Raw genomic sequence first — 26,854 nt, 5'->3', positions numbered from 1 at the left:
TTTAAGAGTGAATACCAAAAAATTCTATTACATGATATTTTCTTTCAAATTAAGGACCTTTAATTGATATCAAATTTAACTATTAAATTCAGATTTTAAATTTCAAAAGGAATTTGTTTATGATAGCTAAGTGTAGAACATATTTCAACTTTGTCTGAAATAATGTTATATCAGGAATATATCAATACGAAATTAATTTGAGACACAATACTCTTTTTTTTACCAAAAATAATGTAATAGAGTGCAAGACAAGATTTAAAAGAACATCATTAAAATTAATTATATTCAATTTTCATAACTTCCCCCTTTTCAAAATTTCAGATTGAATTTTAGAATAATATAGATTTAAAAATTTTTTCTCCTCCTTTTTAAATAAAATAGATGCATCGAGTAGATTTTTAAATTTAGTTATAAAATTGCTTTAAACTTGATAGATTCTAAAGAGATAGATCTTTTTAAAATCAAGCATGTTGAGTAGATGATTTAAAGCAAGACATAAGATATTTTTATTTTTATAAAAAATATTTTTTTCTTCTAAAGAAGTATTAATCAATTTGATTTATGAAGATACCAATCTTTAAAATTTATCTTATAGGTATAATGTCAAGATTATGCAAAATATATTTGAGACAAAGCAATCTTTTTATTTTACCAAAAGATTTGAACAATTGAGTATAGGACTGATAATCCACCTGATACCAATATTGAAAATATGATACTAATTATGAAAATAATCTTCTATATGTTATTTATCGTAAAAATTAATCCAAATAGTAACTTCTTTGAAGGATTTTCTTGATATCAATTGAAATGAAATTTGGATTAAATCGAGGTTTTCTTAAAGGTTTGATGCCACTTAAAGATCAAAAAAGATAAAGTTTTAGATTCATTGCTTGAACAAAATAAGGATTCATATTTTCAAATTCAGTTTGATACAAATTATGAAAAGTACTTAAAAAAATGATCAATCGATGCAAAATATTTCTGATATTAGTTAATTATTAAAATATTGATACAATCAAATCATGTAAAGTGTGAATGATGAAATCAAGTATAAATGATCTTTCAAGAATAAATCAAGGCAATAGAGGTGTACAAATAAATTAATAATTTTTATTTTCATTAAGTTCCAAAGTAATTTCTTCTTTAAGTTCGAATAATGTTATCTTCCCTTATTTTTTATAGTTAGTACCAAATGATTTACTTATCTTGATCCTCCTTTTTCTTTTAAAAGTGTTTACATAAGATGATCTACATGCAGAACAATCAAAAATTAGATTGCTAGAGGAATTATGATTCTACAATGAATGTCCTAGCATCCTAACAAAAAGATCTAGAGGCTCTAAGATGATGGACCAGGCTGGGAAGGGGATGGTGATCTAGTGGCTCTAGATGAATGGCCCTGGGAGTTTGTCCTTGCTGAAGTAAACCTCTAAAATTCCTCTCCCATCAAGGTGAAAGTCTCTGATGCTAATTGCTAAAACTCTGCTTTGATATCGTTGATGACTCGGGAGGAGATCCTCTCAACCAGTGCATTCTCATCCAATCTGAAATATGATCTGTCTGAACCTTCTAGACGGTCTGCCTGTGCCTTTGCAGCTTGAACGACTGACTCCTCAATCTGAGTATCAATTAATGGAACTGCAGCTAGAGCCTAATCAGAAATCGTGAGTAAGCACTTAGCTCGTTGAGCCACAAACTTCCAGGGTGCCATCAAATCATCAGAATTGGGCCAAAAATTGAGTGGAGAGAGGATGAATTAGGTAGTGAAATGTTTGGGGGAAGCACCGGTTCAAAATAGAAAAGGAAGAAGGAATGGGGAAAGGGACGGCTCTGGTTATAAAGTCCTATCCCGAAAAAGGGATCGACTTGTCTCAGAAACAAGTCAATTTCAGAGAGGTCAAAAATGATATTCAAATCAAATTTGAGAATCAAAAATTTTGATTAATTGAGGGTGAAATAATTAATCAAATTGAGGGGATCAAGAAAGAAAATCTGGATAAAAGTATGTGTTTTGGTTCAACTTGAATTTTTTTTTTAAAAAATCCTTAGGGGTAAACCTAAGATGCAATACAAATTAACATAACAAGCACTTGAGTTTTATGATTGAGTGTCTTATCTTCAAATACTTTTTCATACATTTATTAGGAGAATTATAATAATTTAGCATCTTATGGGGGGAATGTCAAAATTAATAATTTTTGTGATAAAAAACATTCATAGACAACTAAGCTTCTTTCAATTTAGGTTTATCAATTACAAAATTTGATATGAGAAAGCTAGAATATCATACTGAATTTTAAGATAAGTTTATTTTATATTGATTCAACACATGATACATAGAGTAGAGAATATTGCCTTTAAAATTAAAGCATTTAAATCATAGTATAAGATTATTGCAAACATCAAAGTCAATCAATCATACTAATCTTATCAATAAATGAAAAATAGTTCAAATAAGTAATCACAATATGCAACTACATTAATAGATTATTAAAATCAATAGATTCAATAAAAATAATTTTAACAATCATTGATGGTAAGATGTGAGAAAGATTTAGATTTTACTAACATCATCATCCATCCAACTTTATTTTCAAGGCATTCATCAACAAGAATTTTTTCTTTTCATTCTATTGGATCCTTGGTATACTTGCAAACTCATTTACTAATTTTTGTACCCAAGTCATCTTGGATCCACAGAGGTTAGAGCACGTTTCTTTTGGAACATAAATTTGTTTAATAGAGGTTTGGCCAATTCTTTTAATATTGTATTTAAAAATTTTGTGATCAATTTTATTATATTTAAAATATTTAATTGAATGATTTTCAAATGAAGCTTTTATAGACATATTTTTGATAATTTTTTATTTTCTCAATGAATTATAGCCAATTCCAGCTTTATCAAAAATAGCCCTTTGATTATTTAATATAGCTTGAAGCTTTTGAGATCCAATTGTAAATTTTTTAAGTATAGACTTCGAGCTTTTAATCTCTTTTCTTAGTTTTATATTTTCTTCCAAAAGAGATTTTTCAGAAATTAGAAACTTTTTTTTTCTTTTGTTAAAGATTTTTCAGATTTAGCTATACTCTCTTTTTCTTTAGACAGAGCTTCCATTTATTTCAAGAGATTTTTTTTTTTTGGTCAAGTTTTTTATATTCTTCAAAAGATCTTCTTTTTCACTCAAAATTTTATTTTTTCTTCAGCCAAGAATAAGTTAGATTTTCTAAGCTCTTTGTTTTTCAGCCTTGACTTTTTGAATTCATGCATTAAATTGTTAAAGGCCTCAAACAACTCATCGATAGTAAGATGGGAGGAATTTTTAAAATTTACCTCATCCTCATTGACTATGAGATAAAGATTTGATGCTTCATTTTTCTCATCCGAACTTGATGTATCACTATCTCTCCATATTTCTAGCATAACCTTTTTTTTTTTGCTCTTTTGGGGTACTTTTTGCAGCTAGTGATATTTTTTTTTCATTCTCCTTCTTCTTCATATCTCTCTTTTTGAGAAATTTCTTGAATTTTCTTGTTAAAAGTGCCAAATCCTCATCATCTTCACTCTCTTTTTCATTTCTTCTTCATCCGACTCATCACTTTCTTTATATTATGTAGTGGACTTAAAGACGATTGTCTTCATCATCCTTGGCTCCTCTTTTTCTTTTTTTTAAGCCATATTCAACTCATAAGTCATAAGTGAACTCATTAATTCTTCAAAGGATAGCTTTGTAAGATCTTTCGCTTCTTGTATGACCATCACCTTTGCTTCCCATACTTTTGGCAAAGATCTTGACACCTTGCAAACAAGATCATAGTTAGAGTAGGTTTTGCCAAAATCGTTAAGAGTATTAACAATATCAGTGAATTTAGAAAATATATAAAAAATTAACTTATATTTTTTTTATTTTAAATATTTCATATTTATCAACAAGCAAGTTAATTTTGGACTCTTTTACTTAGCTTGTTCCCTCATGAGTCACTTCCAATCTTTTTCAAATTTTTTTTACTGATGTACAAGTGGATATTCTATTAAATTCTTATATATCAAGAGAGTAATAAAGAATATTGATGGCTTTTGTATTTAATTGAGTCATCATTTTATCATTAACATCCCAATCCTTTTCAGGCTTAGGAAGGAGCACTTTATTTATTTCAGTTGTAGATGTGTGTGGTCCTCTAGTTATGATTCTTCACATATCATAATATAGAGTTTATATAAAAATTCTCATTTTTATTTTTCAAAAAGAATAGTTTGTTTTATCAAAGAGTGGTGGCCTAGATATAGATTATCCTTCGATAAATAAAAGACCACTTAGGATTGCCATGATCTTTGGCTCTTGACCGTTAGGTTAACAATTAATATTAAAGTACCTACTCTGATACCACTTATTATCTAGAGGTAGCAATCTAAGAGGAGGGATGAATTGGGTTGTTTAAAAATTTTAATCAAATTTACTTTCTAAATAATAATGTTCCCTAATTTGAAACTTAACAAGTGCTTGTGATGTGATAAAATATGTGCAGCACCAAAAATAAATGATCGATAAAATTTTATAACTAATAATCTAATAAAAAATAAAAACTAAAAGCAAGTAAAGCAAGAAAAGCAAGAGAGTGAAGAGAACAATACATAATCACAAATACACAGATTTTATAGTGATTTGGTGTAACTCACACCTACGTCCACTCTCCAAGCTTTTCTTAGAATTTTTACTAGAATCCTACCTTGATTACAGTGTGTTTGTTTTTTCAGGTTCACAAGTAAAATCTAGTTGATTTTTTAGGATTACCAATCAAAATCTCACACCATTAGTTTTTCAGGCTCACCAACAACCTAATTGATTTTTTAGGCTCACCAACCAAATCTTACACTTATCCAATTATGGGCTTGGACTGACCTTATCCCAATTTTTTTTTCTTAAAAAAACTTGTAAAGAAATTATAAAATAAGATAAAAATTTCAGTTCAAATAAAAATAAAATAATGAACTTTTTTATGCTTTAAGAAGAGGCTGAAAAGATCGCTCATTTGAAGCTTGATTTCTTTATCTTTGAATGTTGAGAAAATAATTGAAAAGCTGTGGATGATTGCTCTTGAAATATCCTCTGAATTCAGTGCTTAATTTTTTTTTCTTTCTTGTAGATGTGCAATGTGGCTCACTCTTGTTTTTAAAAATATCTCACTTTAAGTTCTCATTTTCTCAAAAAACTTCTTTCTGATTTGATTCTCTAGCCCTAAATGTACTTAGAGATAGCTAGAGAGTAAGTTTTGGCCATTGGAAGCTCTAAAATGATTGTCGGAGTGAAGAAATAGCAATTGAGCAATGATTAGAAAACTAGCTGTTAAGCCTGTCAGGAGTCATCGAGTCGGCTCGATCTATCTCGAGTTGGCTCGATTTAGATTCGAGCTGGCTCGAGCTTATTTCGAACTGGCTTGAACTATAAAAATAAAGATTCATCTTTCTAAAGTGCTGACAGAGCCAGCTCGGGCCTTGCTTCGAGCTGGCTCAAGCTGCAAAACTCGAATTTTGATTTTTTGTCTACCTGAGAGAGCTGGCATGAATTTATTTTGTGCTGGTTAAAATTTATCTTGATCTAGATCAAACTGTAGGCTTGAAAATACTTCTTTTTTTTGATCTGAAAGAGCTTGATCAGATCTTGTTTTGAACTGGCTCGACCTGCAGAACCTAAAACCCTCTTCTCAATCACCCTGAGAGAGCTAGCTCAGATTTATTTTGAGTTGGCTCGACTGTGTGCCAAACCAAAGTATCAAGGGCATTCTATGTCAGAGTTGGCTCGATTCTTGGGTGGGTCGGCTTCAAACTTTCTAACTTCATTTTTTTTTTCATTATTTGACCTTCCAAACTTGAATTTTTTTCTTTGAAGATTTTGACTTAGTAAATTTTGTAGAGATCTTTTTCAATAAATATTTCTTCAATTTTAACATTTGAAAAAATCTATAAATATTCTTAAAACACATGATTAGATATATGATATACTCAAAGTTTGGCAATCATTAAAATCAATCATCGGATCAATATGAGATAATCCAATTACATAAGGAGATCAATTTCTAGTTTGACTAGAACTTGTTTGAATCAATTTTCTAATCAGATTAAGATTTATTTTAGATTTAATTTAAGTTTCTAATTAGATTAGGAATTAGTTTGATTTGGGTGCTACCTAATCTTAAATTGGTTAGGATTAAAATATATTTAAATCAGCCTCTAAAAGGAATCCCAGTTGGATAGGGATTATCTCTCCATGCACCAACTAACTCCACACCGAAGAAGAGGAGTGCCCCTTGGTTTTTGCACATCCAAAACACCATGCAACACTCTTTCATGTATCCCTATTTCTCTCCTTTCAGATCCAATTTAGTTTGGAAATAAATCAGTTTGGTTATGAATCAAAATAGGATTCCTAGTTTGGTTAGTTTTATTCTTTCAAACTTAGCCTTTCTATAACTAATTGGATGCCTATTTAAGAGAGGCTTATGGGACATGAATTCACATCAGAAAACTCCTTTTAGACATGAGATTTTTGGGTGTGGGTTCCTCTTGGGCATTGGGTTTTAGAGAGTAGAAAAAGAGAGAATGGTTCTCTCATCTCCTAGCTCTTCTTCTTCCTTCTAGTCTTCTTCTTCTTTGAGAAAGTCTTAGAGATTAAAAAAGATCCTTTTCAACCATTAAGGAAGCGATCTTTGTAAGAGAGCTAGCACTCCAAAAAGATCAAAGAGCCTCTGATCAGATTAGGTCTCACGTAGATATCCGTCGAGGTCGGACACGTGCGTGGCTACACTAGAACCTGAGACATCTTCATATCCGGATTTGAAGTGGCGATTCAGATATATGTTTCGATCACATATTTATTTTTATTTTATGAAATTAGATACTTTATGTCTTGCTTATCATTATATGAACTAGATCTATAGGTATAACATTTAGATCTATGTATGCGTAGGATTAAATCTGATTTAATCTTGTCTTTCACTACTTATTTTTTAAAATTATTCTGAAATCTATGTGCAAAATACCTAAAATCCAACAGGTCTAACTTATTATATTTATGGGTAACCTATTAGAATGTGTGGACTTTCATAATGTAGGTGTCATGTTGGTATTTTCTTTTTTGGTATTGAGGTATTTCCTAGCTCAATTTCCAAATAAAAAGATATGCCCCTATCAATTACCACACTTTTAAAATTGCTTTGGAATATGAATGTGCTTATGAGTTTGTCTTTGGGCTATGGGAAGATGCGGTTCCAAGTATTATGGCACTGTTATATATAAGATTGACAAGGGATCGGACAGGTAGGGCTCATGTAGCCAAAGTAAGGACAACAAAATACAAAACCTATATCATACTTGACTCTGCCAATATCAGCACCCCAAGGTCATTTCAAGTCACTAATTTGGCTTTAAGCTAAGCTATTTTCTAAGGCTCAATCTTTAATTTATGCTACCAAATAATATTTACAAATTTTATTGGTTAATTTTCAAAATAATTTGAACAACTATTACAAAGAGATAAACCTTACAAAGCATGAATACGATTGCAATTAAAGTTCAAAGAATTAATCATATGTAAGAATGAAGGAAGCAAAGATATCTAACCTTCGAGAGTAGAAGATATGCTTGTTTTCAAGAATGAAGATATTGATGCTGTGGATATTTCTGCCATGCAAAGTGATGTACTCTGACAGCTTGGTGACCAAGTCCACTGTGTCTTAGCTGTCCACTACCACAACCACCACCTGGTCCACTCGAACTAAAAATTTATTGGCAAGAAAGATCAAAATAGCTATTGTGGATTAGCAATTACTTCCAGATCATTGAAAAACATGAATTCCATATGTGTTGTTAGTAATGACGGTGGTGGAGGAATGGGAGGCCCGTAAGAAGGCTCAAGTGATTTGGAGGATGGAGGATGGAGGAAGAGTAGGTGGTGGGTCATTGGAGGAGGGTCATGGGATAGGGTTTGGTTCTATGCTTTCTTCTCTCTTTTTTTATGTGCGCACACAGGAGGGAGAGAGAGGGGGGGAGACGACATGACGTAGTGTAGGGGGTTTGTGGAGCATTACCATCACTATCATTATTTCATCCCAACTCCATTTGATGGCAAAGCCTTCAAAATCTCATTTCTCTCCAACTCATTTTATTGGATGCTTGTGCTTGCATGGAGGTTGATGATGGCCTCCGATGAATGGTTGTAGATAGTGCAGAAATTTTATTTGTAATTAAAAGAGAGGACAAAATAAAAGATTAGATATTATGAGATGGAGGTTGAGATGATCATTTAGATATAAATAGAGATGCGATGGCTCATATGAGCTGCTAGTGAATGATCATGTGCATCTTTTGTAAGATAATGGAAAGGATAAAATCTATTCTTGATCATCCCACAGTGCAACATCACCCTCGAATTCTTATCCTTGACAACAAATTAGATTCATCAAATAAAAAATACTAATTATTACCATGAGGGAAATAATTTACAAATAAGAGATTTGTAGAGGCTCAAAGATAATGAAGAACATTGGACAAGTGAAATTTAGTTTTATGACTAGTGATGGAAGATGAATCAACATGGGAGATAAAGAAATCTTATCCATTGCCAACTTGAATACTCTTAGAACCACCATTTTGATGAGATAGATAACTTGTTGAGGTCAGCGGTGATATAATGAGTAATATTAGTACCTGAATATCATGTATTATTTTTAGTGAGTGAGAGGGTGGTAACCATAGTTGCAAGTTTCTTTAGAAGATGGTAACGTTGATATGCATAGTTCATGCAATAATAGCAATCGATGATAATATGTCCAACCTTATTACATATTTGATAGATTGGATAAGTAGACAGTGAAGAATGACCATATGAGAAAACAAATAAAAAGACTTGTTAATAAGGAGAGAGGAGGATGCCATCACTTGAAGAATAATTGGGGCGTTAACTATAGTTATGATGCTGATTTTTCTAGAGTGAATGTTTCAACAGATCTTGAGGTGACAAATGCACTAGTAGATTGCCTAGAGGCCTCTTACATGAGACTAATTTCCTCATAGTTTAATAAAGCATGGAGTTCTTTAAGAGGAAGATCATAGGTGTGAATATGAATCTGAATCAAAGAGGGAATGAGTGATAAGATGGAGGAAGTTGTAAGGTTCTGGATGGTGCAATAAAAGGGTCAGATGTTTAAAATTTTTCATTCAAACACTCAAGTGCACCGAAACCCTAAAAATCCTTTGACTATAGCAATCAAAGCATAAATAACTAAATGGGATATGAAGAATATCTGTAATACTTTAATTTTCACTAGGTGCTCAAGTGTTCATCCTCCAATGATAATCCACATAGGAATTACACCAAGGACAATACTCCTTCTTAAATCTTTCTTCAAGAGTTCTAGCACCTAAAACTCGAATAGCCTCACACTGGTTAGATTTTTTCAAGAATTTGACTTCATGACTCTTTTGGACTTCTTAAATCTCTTCTTTAGAATCTCTTTTTTTCTTATTTTGATCTGACTCAGGCTTTTCTTAAATCTAGAAGGCCTTGTCCTAAAACTTGGGAGAGTTAGAAGAGAAGGGAGAGAACTTGGACTAAATTTTGGAATGGATTGGAATGAATCTGAATGCCTAATGCCCAGAGCCTTTTATACGTGAGAAAAGGATGTGTGAGGAAGAGTCACAACTCTTCCTCATGCCCCTCTAGTAGTTGCATATCTTCAGAGAGAGTTCCTTCAAACAAAAGGACTATTTCCAAGGAACGCGACTTCTCCATTCACCCCATGTGCATGCATTCAAGCGGCATTTTTGGCATCCATCCCTTCATTAGATAATTCTAATTTTTGCCATGTATGATCTCATCTTAATTTGAATTCAAATGAGAGTCATATCATTAAGGAATGCCTCCTTCTGGCCCATGGTAGAAGGACTCTTCATATAAAGAGTCGTGTGATTCCATTCTATGCATGCATGACTCCTCTTTCCAAGAGTTTCTCTATGCCAAATAAAATCCAAAAAATACTGCTTCAATCTTTGAGATATGTGCCAGAGAGTGAAGGGTGATGTGGACTACCACATCTATCTTAATCCCATGTGAGAAGGACTCTCTTCTTTCTCCACATATAAATGCACACGCCCATCCTTATTAATGCACCTAGAGTCCATCCAAGCTAGGACTCTAGCAAATGGCACCTCACAAGGCTATGTGGCACCATCCAATGACAGCCACACTCTGATCCAAATCTAAATTAAGTCTTGACTTAATTTGATTTAATCAAAAAGTAAGATTCGAGTTGAATTCGAATCTAATTCAAGGAGCTAGGGTTTCTATAGGCACTAGCATACTTTTTTGATAATATCATTGGATCTAAAATTTTAATCAACCATATCAAGTGGGTTCTTGATTAATTTTCTTATATATATGATTCATTGGATTTCACATCTAGCCAGCAGTAGGTCTGGATGCATGTTTGACCTAGTTTGATTAAAATTCTTCTAATCAATTAAGATCCTAACCATACCAATTCGAGTTCAGCAATTAGAACTCTTTCTAATTGAGGATCAAATTAACTACTTTAATTCAATCAAATCTACAAATCAAGATTGATGTCTAATAATATATCATGACTATCCAAAAGATATAAATTTGATAAAAATATCAAATATATCTTTCAGTAGTAAGTTACCGTATAATTCAATTCTTTGATCATCCCACATTCTGAATATATTTATGAGTATGAAATTATATTAAACTCAAATACATATTCATATCCATTTTCTATTAAACAGTGATGACTCAAATAATGTAGCATTAAAAATTTTTCTAATATTCATCTTACTTTGGTCAAAGACTTTTTGAGTCATCTAGAGATGAGAATACATAGGATGGCATCTTCTCTTACTAGAAATGATCGATTCCTTATTGATCGACTCATAATCTTCATAACATTCCACCATATCCAGAATATCTCATATATGACTCAATCATGAATGAGTATAAACCAAAATATGAATTCATATGTATAAGATTTTATGGTGGTCTCAAGTTTAAGGATCAGTTGCACAACTCCTACTAAGAAAATTATCTTTTAACATACAAGTAAGACTCCATAAGATGTTCTCTGTTGGTGAGTCAATTCAGTGAACTCATTTTCTAATGAGCATCCACTTTCTTATATTAGTGTCCCACACAAGTGGCTTGTGAAATCAGCCACTCTTTCTATCAAGCTGTTGCCCAGCTATGCAACCCAAGAGGGGGGGAGGTGAATTGGATTTTTAAAAATTTAAAGTCAATTTATAACTATGAGAATTTTTGACAATGAGCAGGATAAATATGGAGAGTGAAATTTATGCAAGGTGTAGAAGTTGGATGCAAGAATGCAAGAAGATAAAAAATTTAAAAGGAGAGCAAGTAAGCACAATACAAAAAGAAGATTTATAGTGGTTCGGTGCCAACCTTGCACCTACGTCCACTCCCAAGCTCCTACTTGAAAATTCAAATCTACTAAACCGTATTCAATCCGAATACAACGTCGAAACCTCTGACTCTAGCTATTCCAAGCTAGAACACTTATTTTTTGGTACAAACCAATCCAATATAATCCGATTCAAGTTCGGATCAACCTTTCATATTTTGGAACCCTTCCAAAATAAAATATCAACTCAAAATAGAGTATAGCAGTTAATCACATAGAAATACAGATGTAGCTCCTTTAATGAGCAAATAAAGCTTTAAATATACTTTACACAATAAGAACGAAGCTCTTTGATTTTTTTCAAGATGGTTGAAGACTTGAATGAGCTCTTGAGGGATTGGTGAACTTGAAATAAAAGCTTCTTAACTTTTAAGAGGGCTCTTGCTTAGGTTGAAATGAATGCTTGAAGAATCTTTTCAAAACTTGTTGATTCTCCTTTAAGTGCCTTTTATAACTTTAAATGATGGTGAGAGTAATCTGGCTAAATAGAGCCATTGGAGCACATTAAATAGACATTAAATAGCCAAAATGAGCTAAAAATAGCCATTGCAGAATTTTTCGTCACAGGGTCGACTATAGGGTCGACTCATGCTCATGAGTCGACTCATGGGGTCGACTTCTGTGGCACAGAATAGAAAATGATGTTCTGTAATTTTAGCCTACACAGCAGTAGAGATCGACTCATAGGGTTGACTCATGCTCAGGGATCGACTCATGGGGTCGACTCAAAGTGTGCCAGCAAAGAATTCAGCATACCGTTCAGCCCTTTTGCCATGAGTCGACTCATGGGGTCGACTCAAATATATAAACATAATTTTTTTAAAATACATATTCAAAAATATTAAAATTACCTCCAATAGATTACAAATCTTGTGTTCTTGCTCTTGAGGCTTTCGAATCAGAATTGATAAAATTACGATTTTGCTCTGAAATACAATAAATCTTTTTTCAAGCCAAAATCATTAACACCCCCTCAAATACTTTGTAATCATCAAAATCAATTCAATGAGCAACAATCTCTCCCTTTTTGATGATGACAAAATACTTGAGCAAAAGCATATATAAAGCATTGAACATGAATTTCAAATTTATGAAGATGCATCACTTCAATATCATAGCCAAGTATTTAAACGAAATGCATCATAAGCAGATGGAAGATCAATTTAAATTTACTTATAAATTTATTTATTTAAAATTAGATAAAAAAGAGCTGACGATTTTGGTTCTTTGACATATTTGCTTAACAATTTTGCTTATTACTAATTTTTTATTGCTTATTGCTCATTTCTTTATTGCTTATTGCTCAAATTTATTTTGATTCTCTACTTCTCCTTTTTGACAGCATCAATTAATATTCTCTACTCCTCCTTTTAAGGGATCTTGAAAGGATAAATTTTCTTTACTCTCCCTTTTTGATAGCATCAATTAAGATCTTAAGAGATTTTAAGGATAGAGAAAAAAAAGAAAGATGAAAAAAGGACATATTTTTTTACTCTCCCTTTTTGATACCATATTTTACTTCTTTAGCCCGCTTCTTTGATTGTTATTTCTCTACTCCTCCTCAAATAGCAAACATAAAGGATATATCAATTTGCTCATCTAGAAGATATTGAATTCATAGTATTTCTCAGCACTAATATGAGTTATTTTTTATATCTCATAATTAAAAAATTCAATTTGATCACATTCATTGAAAGTCAAAGGACAATATATATATATATTCAAAAGTGACTGAATACAAAAGGTTCCAATACACATGAGTCAACTCAAAATACAAAAGTCATAGATAGAAACTATCCAAGAGTTAATTAGCCAACAAATATAAGGCCCATAAGATAGATCCTAGACATAAAAGACTAACTAATCTAGATCTAATAGAGTCATGGCTAGAGAGATCAGAGTCTGAAGAATCAGAGATAGGGTGAGGAGATGTAGGATCAAGTCCACGAGCACGATCTCGACCACGTCTGCCTTGGCTATGGGTAGAGGTACCAGCATGAGTAGAGGGTGAGAGGATCTGGAGCCTGAGAAGCTACAGACTGTGCAATAAGAAAAATCTGATGGTGTCCAAAAGATCCAAGGCTCTCGATACAGACTGCATCAGGGCACTGAATGAGTAGAAGCATTCTCACTGGAGCTCCTGATCTCTCTCCTCAAGAAGTCAAACCACTCTCTAAAACTCTTCGAAGTCTAGCCACTCTGCAGATAGGTTTGAGACCTCTGTGATATCCTCATACGGCTGGAGATGGGCTAAAGCTAATACTTATCCCTGCAAGTCTAATACTTATCTGTCAATCTCAAAATACATCCCTCAAGCTGCTCAAAGCATACCGACTGATCAGTAAGCATCTGAAAAATAGAAGAAATGTGAGGGATCAGAGTCTGATCTGAGTCACCATGGGATGTGATCTCTGAGCAAAGATGAAGTGGCAAACTACTAAGATAAAATGGAGGCAACACGCTGGGACATCATCTCAATCTGATCATCTACTAGTCTGAACTCTGAAGGATGTGCCCTGCTCTCTGACTGTAGAACTGAAACATGCCTCCTCACAGACTCTGAAGGACAGCCTCGTGATAGATATAAACTGAATATCTGGGATGCTCTGTGATCATGAAGAGGTGAAGATGGTCCCTCCTCCTCTGCTCTATCCTCCGCTCTCTCCACAACATCCTTTGTCCAACCCATCAGTCTTAGAGAAACCCATGCGATGCAGTGTGTGGTGGTTGATGGTGTCGAATGAGATAGTCTAGCAACTGTCTCCCCCTCAAAATTGATTCTGAACCTTCTAAAAACTAAGGTGAGTGCCATACCAAAAGACAAGTGAGCCTTGGACCTGTTCAAGGTTTCCCTCATGGTCTCAAACATCAATGCTGGAAGGTTCAGGGGGGTTTGGGTGATCACATGGTACATAATGAAATATCCCTACCAGATAGAAGGTCGTGTCTACCACTCCTAGGGACAAACAGTTTAGTTACCAAGTGATGTAATAGCCTTATCTCAACAGAAAAATTTTTGCTTCCAATTTATTTAGACTTCCAGTATAGTTCTCCCTAAGATAACATTAATTTTTCTTCTTTAATAGAGAGCTCCATATTGGTATAGCCTTCACAAGGCAAATGCAGTATCTGTCTCAAATATACTGGATCAAGAATAACATTAATACCTTTTACTGTAGATTTCGCTGTTCCATTGCTATAGCTCAAATTTAAGTAAAATTCTCTGATAGATGACATAAGTATTTTTCTTTAAAGAGCAGTAAAATTTTCATCTTTGATACTTAATCTTCATCCAATAGTGAATCCTTCTTTTTCAAAAAACTTGAAATCAATATTTTTTCGGATTCTACTTTCGATCAGAGAGAGGTACCTTGCTTGGGCTGATTGGGGACTGAGTGGAAGCTAAAGCAGGACCTGGAGCAGGATTGGAGCAGGAGGGGCTGGTTGCTAATCTCTTTCTGCGCACATTCTTCCAACCTGCGAACATATTTTTTCCTCTATGGTAGCTTTTTTGGAGCCATTAGGTCAAGAGAGACTTGAAAGGAGCTTAGGAGACTAAATGTGAGGCAGAGAGGAAAAGATTTTGGAAGGAAAAAGGCAAGGATTTGAGGAGTTAAATCATCGGTTTGGAGAAAGGGGATGATTCTAGGGTAGGCTCGAACCGTCCCAAATGAGGAAGGGAGAGGAGAGGAAGTTGGTTCCTTAACGGGTGATTTGAGGAGTGAAAATCGATGGAGGAGATATTTGAGAGAAATCTTTGGTTTGAGGGAGAAGAGATGGAGAGCTTTTGGTTTGGTGGGAGGAAGAAGATGAAGAGCTGAGTCAGCTCAAGAAAAAATTCTCAATAAGAAGAGAGCGCCCGAAGGATTTTGATAAAATTGCAAGTTTATCCTAGGGTTGACCCTGGGGTCGACTCATGGCACAGAAAAATTCAAAAAAATGATGGGACAATTTCGAAAAAAAATTGAAACTCTGAGAGAAGGATGTTTATCCAAATATTGATTATGTGAATGATAGTTTTGAGCTTTGAGCTTTTAAGAAAAATGAGAATTGAGCTCAATAGATTTGGTTCAATAATTTTTGGCATTAAGAATTTGAAATCAGAGAGATACTTAAGCTGATGGATCAAGGATTTCTAGTTCTCTCCTAATTTCACAAAATCTATCTTCACTTAAGGTCTTGGTAAAGATGTCAGCCAATTATTTTTCAGTACAAACATAATCAAGAATTATATCTTTATTTTGGACATATTCTCTTATAAATGATGCCTAATTTCAATATATTTTGATCTAGAATGCTGAATTAGATTTTTAGTTAGATTTATAGCACTGGTGTTATCACATCTTATGGGAGTTTCATTGAGTTTGATGCCAAAATCTTCAAGTTGTTGCTTAATCCACAAGATTTGAGCACAACAACTTTCGGCTGCAATGTATTCGGTCTCGTCGTAGACAGTGCTATCGAGTTTTGCTTCTTGCTAAATCAAGAGATTAAGTTGACTCCAAAAAATTGATAAGTTCACTAGTACTTTTTCTATATAATCTACATCCAACAAAATCAGTATCTGAATATCCTATCAAGTCAATTGATGAGTCCTTAGAATACCATAGTCTAGAGTTTGTGTACCATTTAAATATCTAAAGATTCTTTTAACTGCATTCAAGTGAGATTCTTTCGATTTGATTGAAAGCGAGTACAAAGACAAACACTAAACATAATATCTGGTCTACTAGCAGTTAAATACAATAGAGAACCAATCATGCATCTATAAAATTTTAAGTCTACATTTTTACCTCCTTCATCCTTGTCAAACTTACATGATGGGCTCATGGGTGTACTAATTGCTTTGGAGTTCTCCATTCAAATCTTTTGAGTAGTTCTCTTGTATACTTACTTTGGGTATGGAGATTTCTTCTTTGTTTGTTTGATTTAGAGTTCGAGGAAGAATGTAAGTTCTCCCATCATGCTCATCTCGAACTCTCCCTGCATGAGCTTAGCAAAATCTTGACAAAGAGTTTCATTAGTAGATCCAAAAATATTATCATTAACATATATTTGTATAACTAATATATTATTTTTATTTTTTTAATGAAAAGGGTTGTGTCCACATTTTCTCTTGAAAAATCATTATTAAGCAGAAATTTGCTTAGCCTTTCATACCAAGCCCTAGATGCTTGTTTCAAACCATATAATGCTTTGTTTAATTTAAAAACATGATTAGAAAAGCATGATTTTAAAATCTGAAGGTTGTTCTACATAAACTTTTTCAGTAATATATCCATTTAGAAAATACTTTTGACATCCATTTGGAATAACTTAAAATTCATAAAGCAAGCATATGCAAGTAGAAGTCTAATTGCTTCTAATCTACAATAGGTGCAAAGGTCTCATCAAAATCAATTCTTCTTCTTGATTATAACTTTTGTAACTAATCTCGTTTTATTTCTTATCACATTTCATGTTCATCCAATTTATTTCTATATACCCATTTTGTGCCAATTATTGAATAATTTTTAGGTCTTGAAACTAAAGTCTATACATTATTTCTTTCAAATTATTAAGTTCTTCTTGCATTGTATTTATCTAATTATAATCTTTTTCAGCTTCATCTATGGTTTTAGATTCAAGATGAGAGATAAAGCAAAATGATTGAATGCATCTCTAAGTGAAGAGTGAGTTCTTACACCATGTGTAGGAACACCAATGATTAGTTTCTTGGGATGATTGTAATCATACCTCCATTCTTTGGGTAGATCATTTGTACCTAGAGGTTGTTCTTGTTGTTCTTCATCTTCCTCATCCTGTTTGTCTTCATGTTCTTCATCATCTTGAATGGTTGAGTCTTTTAGAGTGATCTCCTTCATCCCTTCTATAAAAGATCTGCACCATCAATACCTTCATTCTTTCTTGAAGGAAGATCGTTAGTTTCATCAAAAATAACATGTATTGACTCCTCTACTATTAAATTTTTTGTTAAAACTCTAAAAGCTTTGCTAGAAGAGGAGTAACCAAGAAAAATCGCTTCATCGAATTTTGCATCAAATTTTTTAGTTTTCTTTACTATTGTTCAAAACAAAACATCGACAACCAAAAATATAAAAATATGCAATGTTTGATTTTCTTTCTTTCCTAAGCTCATAAGGAGTTTTCTTTAAAATTGGTCTAATTAAAGTATGATTTAATATGTAACATATGTGTTAATTGCTTTCGTCCAAAGATATCTTGGAAGGTTTTTTCACATAGCATGGTACGGGCCATTTCTTTAAGAGTTTATTTTTTCTTTCTACTACCCAATTTTGTTGGGGTGTCTTAGGTGCTAAAAATTGTGGTCAATACCTTTTTCATCACAAAATTTTTCAAAATCTTGATTTTCAAATTTGGTTCCATGATCACTTCAATATTTTGAATTAAAAATCTTTTTTATTTGTGACTTTTCGATAAAATTTTGAGAAAACATGAAAAGTTTATCTTTATGTGCTAAGAAGAAGATCCATGTAAAATGAGAGAAATCATCAATAATCATAAAATCATATCGTTTTCACCTAGACTAGTAGTTCTAGTGGGTCCAAATAAATCCATGTGCAATAGTTCTAATGGCCTAAAAGTTGAAATAATATTTTTAGATTTGAATGAGACTCATGTTTGTTTACCCATTTGGCATGCATCACAAATTCTATCCTTTTCAAAATTTAATTTGGATAAGTCGATAATCAATTCTTTTTAATAAGTTTCGAGAGTGAATGCATGCTAATATGTGCAAGCCTATGATGCCAAAGCCAACTAGTCTCATTAATTTGGCATTCAGGGCTATTAGGCATTGCATATTTATTTTGGAAAGATCATTCAAATCTACCATATAAACATTACCATGTCTATGCCCAATAAATTTAATGCCTTCATTAATAGAACTAGTTACAATGCAAACTGAAGATTCAAAAATGATTTTGTATCATTTATCATAAAATTGACTGATGCTTAATAAATTATATTTTAAACATCTACTAATAAAATATTTTCAATATACTTGGAGGAGTGATACCAATATTATCTATACCGATGATCTTTCTTTGCCATTGTCTCCAAAGGTGACCATCCCTCCATTTTTAGCATTAAGTGTGATGAATTGAGATTCATCACCAGTCATGTGTCTTGAGCACCCGCTATCAAGATACTATCTCCGTTTGCTCCTTGGATGCAAGACACATCTATACACAAAATCAAGTTTTGACTTTAGGTACCCAAATTTTCTTGGATCCTTTTTGGTTAGTCATAATGGTTCTTTTGGAATCCATATTTTCTTTACATTAAATTTTCAGATTTGTTAGAAAAATATGAATAGAATTTGTGTCCTATTCTACACATTTAAAGCAAGTTATATTTGAAAACTTGTTGTATGATGAGTTTACAAAGATATTTTTCAAAATTTTTATTTCTTTAAAGAGTTATATCCAAGATGCTTTATCATAAATGGCCTTTTGATTATCAAGTATCATGTAAAATTTATTTGAACTTAAAGTAAACTTTTCAACCATTGGTTTTAACTTGGCAATCTCATTTTTTAAGTTCAGATTTTTTTGAGATATGATTGATTTTTCATTTGAAATACTCTCATTTTCTTTTAGTAAAGATTGATTCTTTGATTTTAATTCTTTATTCTTTACCCCTAGCTTCTTTAGTTATCAATTAGGTCATAAAATGCTTCATGAAGTTCTTCAAAGGTAAAGTCAATAGGAGTTTCAGTATTTACTCATTTTCATATGCCATAAGGTACAAGTTGGCTTGTTCATTTGAGTCTTCTTCTTCGAACTTGACTCATCACTTCCGCTCCATGTAGCCATCATGGCTTCTTCTTGTACTTCTTGAGATCCTTCTTCAGTTGTGGGCATTCAGACTTAAAGTGTCTAATTTTTTGCATTCATAACAAATAAGAGGTTGCTCTTTATCCTTCTCTTTGCTATGTTCTCCTTTTGTAGGTGGCCTCTTCCTCATTCCTTGTCTTCTTTTCTTCAAAACTTCTTAAACTTTCTAGTAATGAGGGTCATTTCTTCATCTTGCTCTTCATTTTCTGTATCATCGGATTCTTCATCAGGTTGAGCAGTGGATTTGAGGGCGATTATCCTCTTCTTTTTGACATCTTCTTCTTGGTGTTGTTTCATGCTTAGCTCATGTTCATCAGCGATCCTAGAAGCTCCTCCAAGGGTAGGATATTCAGATCTTTGCTTCTTGGATTACGGTCACTTTGGCCTCCAAGTCCTTGGTAAAGATCTAAGAATCTTTCTCACGAGATCACTGTTAGAATAAGACTTACCAAGACTTTTTAGATCATTAATAATATCAGTAAAATGAGTAAATATTTCAGTTATTGATTCATCATGCTCTATTTTAAAAAGTTCATATTTATACACAAGCATGTTGATTTTTGATTTTTCACTTGATTAGTTCCTTCATGAGTTACTTCTAATCTATCCCATATTTCTTAGCTGACATGCATGTTGAAATATGATTAAATTCATTAACATCTAGAGCACAATATAAAATATTATGGCTTTAGTATTTAGTTGAGCCATCTTCTTATCAACCTCATCCCATTCTTTTTCAGGTTTGGTTGATTCCACACCATCAATTATTTTAGTGGGTGTGTGTGGTCCATTTACTATGATACTCCACATATCATAGTCAAGTACTTGAATAAAAATTTTCATCCAAGCTTTTCAATAGGTATAATTTGACCCATTAAAAATGGAGGTCGATTTGTGGACTGCCCTCGGCTAGTGAAGTGCCAACTTGAGTTGCCATAGATCTTTAGCTTTTGATGGTTAAATCAAAGTAGAGCTAGAGCACCGAGCTTTGATACCACTTGTTGCCCAGCTATGCAACCCAAGAGGGGGGTGAATTGAGTTTTTTAAAAATTTAAAAATTAACTTACAACTATGAGGATTATTTGACAATGAGCAGGATAAATATGGAGAGTAAAATTTATGCAAGGTGTAGAAGTTGGATGCAAGAATGCAAGAAGATAAGAAAATTTAAAAGGAGAGCAAGTAAGCACAACAAACAAGAAGATTTATAGTGTTCGGTGCAATCTTGCACCTACGTCCACTCCCAAGCTCCTACTTAGAATTCAAATCTACTAAACCATATTCAATCCGAATACAATGTCGAAACCTCCGACTCTAGCTATTCAAGCTAGAAAACTTATTTTTCGGGTACAAGCCAATCCAATACAATCCGATTCAAGGTTCGGATCAATCTTTTCACATTTTGGAACCCTTCAAAATAAAATATCAACTCAAAATAGAGTATAGCAGTTAATCACACAGAAATACAGATGTAGCTCTTTTAATGAGCAAATAAAGCTTTAAATATACTTTACACAATAAGAATGAAGCTCTTCTGATTTTTTTCAAGGTGGTTGAAGACTTGAATGAGCTCTTGAGGGGTTGGTGAACTTGAAATAAAACTTCTTGAACTTTTAAGAGGGCTCTTGCTTAGGGTTGAAATGAATGCTTGAAGAACCTTTTCAAAATCTTATTGATTCCCTCCTTTAAGTGCCTTTTATAACTTCAAATGATGGTGGAGAGTAATCTGAGCTGAAATAGAGCCGTTGGAGCATATTAAATGGCATTAAATACAGCCAAAATGAGCTGAAAATAACCGTTGCAGAATTTTTCCATCACAGGAGTCGACTATAGGGTCAACTCATGCTCATGAGTCGACTCATGGGGTCGACTTCTGTGAACAGAATAAAAATGATGTTCTGTAATTTTGCCTACACAGCAGCAGAGATCGACTTATAGGATCGACTCATGCTCAGGGTCGACTCATGGGTCGACTCACAGAGTGTGCAGCCAAAGAATTCAGCATGCGTTCAACCTCTTTTGCCATAAGTCGACTCAAATATATAAAATAATTTTTTTTAAAATATATATTAAAAAATATTAAAATTATCTCCAATAGATTACAAATCTTGTGTTCTTGCTCTTGAGGCTTCCGAATCAGAACTTGATAAAATTATGATTTTTCCCTGAAATACAATAATTTTTTTTTCAAGCCAAAATCATTAGTAACCCCCTCAAATACTTTGTAATCATCAAAATTAATTCAAGAGCAACAGACTGTCATTAAAGCCATGCCCGTTCTGAGCATGGCACCGAGGTAATTCCTTAAGGCCACGGATCTACAATCCCATCAAGCGAGATGATCATTTTCAATACCTCCCATGCCAATCTAGAGCCTACAAGATGACTCCACTCTCTCAAGCAACTGCCGGTGGCCCCAGTCAAGAACATGGGTTCCGCCACTCGTGAAGAAACTAGTCCGCCACACCATGGCAAGCAGAAGATAAACTTCCATCCTGAGGCAGAGGGGGGAAGGAGTTTCTCCATAAAAAGTGGAGTATCCCATAACTGCCCCTATTAAATTGCGTTACGTATCGATCGGAGACTGGATATGGGCACCACCTCTACCTATGTGTATTTAATTCAAACATAAAGGGAATGGTTGCATTGCTTTGCTTCTCCTCTGCTGGACTTTCAAGGCGACATGCATTTAATACGGGTGTATAAGTGCAAACATACCCAAAAATCATGCACACATCCCATGAGAGAACTGGCTCTTCACATTCTCCATTGGCAGATGCAGTACTCCCTTCACCCAATCATAGCTCAGACTTAGGAGTAGGGGGCATGTGTCAGAGAAAATTCCACATGAGATGATAATATGAAGAGACCCCAAAGTCCAGTAAGCTAAGGCCTCTTGTCACCATTGACCCCTCATCGGCTATCTTCACAGCCGGCATGTGCTCGACTCCATAGAGACCGATTGGTGCCTTGCTACCTGAGCGGTCGAGATTCCACCGACTCCTAGCAACTCCCCCCTTGATGATGACTGCCCCCAAGCCAACTAAACAGTGGCACTCATCAAATTCACCTGACTAAGCTGCGAGCCCACTTCTTTTGACCTGTGTCGAACCTGATCTCACCTCCGAACCCTTACCCTTCCACCAAACATGGGTCCCACTTGTGAGCTAGTATCCTATGGCACAGGCATCGGCCGAATGGTAAAACATCAAGGGTGGCCACCACGCAACCTCATCAGGTCATATCAAACTGCGTACCCAAAAGCCATACCCTGAGTGGTTAGCTACCTATAATCCTATTTTGTCGGCTTAGCCCTCGATCAGCCAATGTAGAAAGAAGATAGAATGGTTTCAATCGAATGGCCTTTGACCGGCCTGACTTTTAGGGATGAACTTTGATCGGCCTGACTTTGTACGACCCTACACTGAAAGGAGCCTTTGCTTGACTTCAGGTGAAAGACCTATTGATTGGTCTCTTGCCGATCCTATATCAGAGGGTCTTTAATTGGCTAGCAACGTAAATTCTAATGTAAAAAGAGTACACAATGAGAATGAACTTGCCGCAATGAGAATGAACTTGCCTTTTTATTTAGAATGATGATTTTTATAGTGGAAAAAAAAAGAGAAGGGGGGAAGGCAAGTACAAAGATAAGAACTTATTCTCATTAGAAGAAGAAGAGAACACCTTCTTGTCGCCATTGCCTGGCTGAAGATAGCATAGGTCCAACTGAGACATCATCTTCCACAAGCAGGTTTTGTAGTCCTCAAAGTCCTGGATGAAAGTAGAGGTGGCGACGTTGATGACCTCCCCTCGAATGCAGTCGAAGCCCAAAACTCCTCGACGCACCATCCCACATGACCGTAGGAATCCACAGGGAGGAGTCGGGGGCACAGATGCCCCGAACTAGTTGCAGTCGCCTCCTCCCTATGGGAGTCCGACTGGGCTGGGGGCAAGAGCAAGAGGTGGCACATTGGAGCCGACGGTGAAGGACTGGCCCGGCCCTCTTTTCCTCACCCTTTCGAGCGAGGCGGCCTCCATTTTTGCCATAGTTTGCTTCTCTTTGAATGCCAGTTTCACTGTTTCCTTGGAAGGCATCATCATGGTAGAGATGATGGAGAGTCACAGGTGCTCGAGGGATCTGGATGGCGATAGTTTCTATAACCACTAGTCCCTTTAGATAGGCGTTAACGCCTTCGTCAGAACCTAACCACTGGCCTTGAAGACCCTGACGGTTTCTTAGGCCATAAATAACACCTCTTTCCAACTCTGGAAGTTAATTTGGGATGACTCCTTGTGAACCAATCCAATATTACGTGGGGGCTATCCATAGGCTCTCGACACTAGCTTAGATTGATTCCTTCTAGAAAAGTGATAGCTGACATGCTCACTTAATGCACCAACTCTTGAAGCATTATTCCCTTAATTAATTGGCCAGTCGCTTCATGAATACCCTTAAAGTGTCGCTTCCCAAAGTGCCAAACTGTCTGCAATAAGTGCCTAAGGCAGCAATCCCAGTGAAGCTCCAAAGATTGCTCATCTCGACCACCTGTCGAAGACTATTCATCGAAAACTATCCGAGCACAAAGGCTAGATGACAACACGAAAGGGTAACACAAGACGAGAAAGAACACAATAAGAATCAACTTGATTCATTTATAAGTGTCATGGCTATAAGAAAGTCACCTCAATCGAACAAATGACATTGACAAAGAAACAAAAACTTCACATCAGAGAACAATTGATCTCTGGCTCTGAGGTTTCATCGGGCCCCTCCTCTTGAATCTCCATGCCTTCAATGTCTGCTTTACTAGATGGGCAGTGAAAGACAGGAGGATTAGCTCCGCTCTGACTTTTGTCAGGACTCCTCCCTTGTGTCCCCATGCTCTCGAAAGTAATCTCATGAATCACTAATCTACTGGGCAAGTTATGAGGAGCAGAAGGGTGGAGGTCACCTTTTGAAAGATCAAAAAGATCAAGCCCAGGGAATAGCGTCTTAACTTGATTTCGATATCTTACGAAGCTAGCTCCGAAGCTAAAGTCGAACATGCATCGGATCCTATCGTCGGAACATCCAGAGGTAGAACTACCAGTTTTCCCTCATGGAAATCCTCGCCTTGTCAAATCCCTACCGGACCGAGGCCCTATTGAAGTAGGCTGATTCCCCCTTGGTGCAAGCTCGATCGTAATTTGCAGTCAACTCGTATGCCGTCCAGACTCAATCACAGCTTGAGGTCTTGTTACCACTAGATGACCCTCCCACAGTATAGGCATAAGTGCCGCTACGTCACTAGGTCCTATCTGGGAGTCGGACACCACCTTCCCCTGAGCTCGCTCAAGATTCGAGATCCTTGCCCAAGCGACATGTAACTTATTCTGAAGCCACGCAATGAGTGCTGCCGATTCTCATTTATCCTCTTCGACCACTTTCAATGACTCTAATGCTAAAATCCTCTTCGAGCCCATTGGAGCTGGTGGCTATATTGGAGCACCTTGACGGCTGCATCCTGAGTCGCCCTCTTGGTGACTTCTAACAACCTTTTGCACTCTTCAGTCAGCCTATTTCTTTCCCCGGTATGAGCTTTATCCTTCGACCAAACAATCAACTAAAGATGCTTGACTTCTATTGAAGCCTCCTCGAATGCCTTCATAATCTTAAAAAGCTTCCTCTTCCGATCCGAAGCCTTTTTACTCACCGCTTTCATTTTTCTCTCCAAATCATTAATGCGGTCCTAATTCGCATAGCAATGGGACTCACAAAGGCTTGACATGGAGAACGAAAAAACTACACCCATTGACGGCTTGTCGGTGAGACTAGATAAATGCACAAAGAATAGTATGATTTTAAAAGAAAGAAGGAGAGTCCATTTCATTAATAAAAGTCTTCTTTACATGAAAAGTAATAAAAATGAAAATACAAAGAACTTTAGTTTTCGACTCACTTAGAGGATCGACCAAACTTTGAGCATTCTCTGACGGGCCAATAGGCACCATGATTGGAGAAGTCAGCATCAGGGTGAGGACAATAGCAGTTAGAGATGAGGGGACCTCAACAACCATCGTTCCCCTTCCGATCATCCTTTGGCAGCCACGGTTCAGAAAGGACAGACTCCTCTGCAGCTTCTTCCTCATCCTTATTTAAGAAAGAAAGGTCCACCGTAGGGAGTTGAGCGGTGATCAAGCGGCGGCAATCCTCAAATCCACTCCCAAGCAGCATTGAAGGTATCTTGACCAAATGTGATTTTCATATCTTTGAATTCCTCAAAAATTTTGAATGCCTCCACTACAAGACAGTCGGCCTCTGCAATCCACTCATCAGCCCTCTTTTGGCCTCGATGGCTTTCGAGGCCATCTCCTGTCGCCTCTCCCTCTCGAAGACCGGTTCAGTGTCCACTTTTTGTAAAGCCTCAGTGGAGGCCCCCACCCCCTTCTCCACCTCGCAGCCTGAGATTCAGCCTCGTGCAACTCCTCTTTGCGAGCAAGATCGATGCCCGCTTTGGCCAGTGCCTCCTTAAGACACTCACTTCTGCCTCGGCGCCTCAGCCCAAGCACGAATCTTCCCCACTCTCCCCACATGGTTCGATAGCTCAGTGAGGAGATGAAATACCTACATAGAGATCATGTAAAAAAAATAGAGAAAAAATTTGGGAAGCAAAGTATCATCATAGTACTTGATGGAGGGAGGTCACGGCATGCCTCCATAGGCTAGCAAAGCTTCACCCCCTGAGCTCCTCTTGCTCTGCAGGAAGGAGCATACCTTCCATTAGTCCCCAAATAAATTTTTAGTCATCAAAAGTGGCATCTTCATGGATGTCATGTAGGTGGACACTACCATCAGACGGCTCTTCTATAGAGACCGACACATCGGGACGAACCGTCGGAGATGAGAGCCTTTTTCCCCCTTGAGTAAGAGAAATTGAAATGAAAGCCGAAGTTACTTGAGGAATACTCGATTGAACAAAAGGGGAGACTTCAACTGGACAAGACACACTTAGTTGAATGGGAGTTGCAACTATAATGGTGCCCTTGGTCGAATAGACTTCCTCGGTTGGGGCTCTGCATTGGCCGACCTCAGTGGTCTTTGTCTTCTTCGAAGGACTCTCGACAATCGAAGCTGCCCTCTTCTTAGGGTCATTCTTCCTCAATTTGACAAAGGTTTCAAGCTTCATGTCTGTAATAACGTGACAAAGATCAAAAATGTGAAAGAAAAAGAGAGGAAAGAGAGTTATAATTCCCTACTCACCTCTGTGGTCGACCAGGCTAAGCCCCGCATTATATAGGGCTTCCTCAAACAACAGCTCCCCCAAAAAAGGAACCTTAAAGTCTCTAAGGACTTTAAAGTAACCTTCCTCCTCAGCCTCCATCTTTGGAATGTTATTAACCGAGGCCTCCAGTCGACCCCAGTTCAGCAGGTTCCAACTGCTAAGCGACGAGCAAGAAATGAAAAGGAAACACTTCTTCCACCCATGAACAAAGGAGGGAGTACCTGTAATCAGAGGAGAAACATGAGT

Source organism: Elaeis guineensis, chromosome 9 (genome assembly GCF_000442705.2).
Source record: "Elaeis guineensis isolate ETL-2024a chromosome 9, EG11, whole genome shotgun sequence".
NCBI lineage: Eukaryota > Viridiplantae > Streptophyta > Magnoliopsida > Arecales > Arecaceae > Elaeis > Elaeis guineensis.
This window is presented reverse-complemented; position numbering follows the sequence as displayed.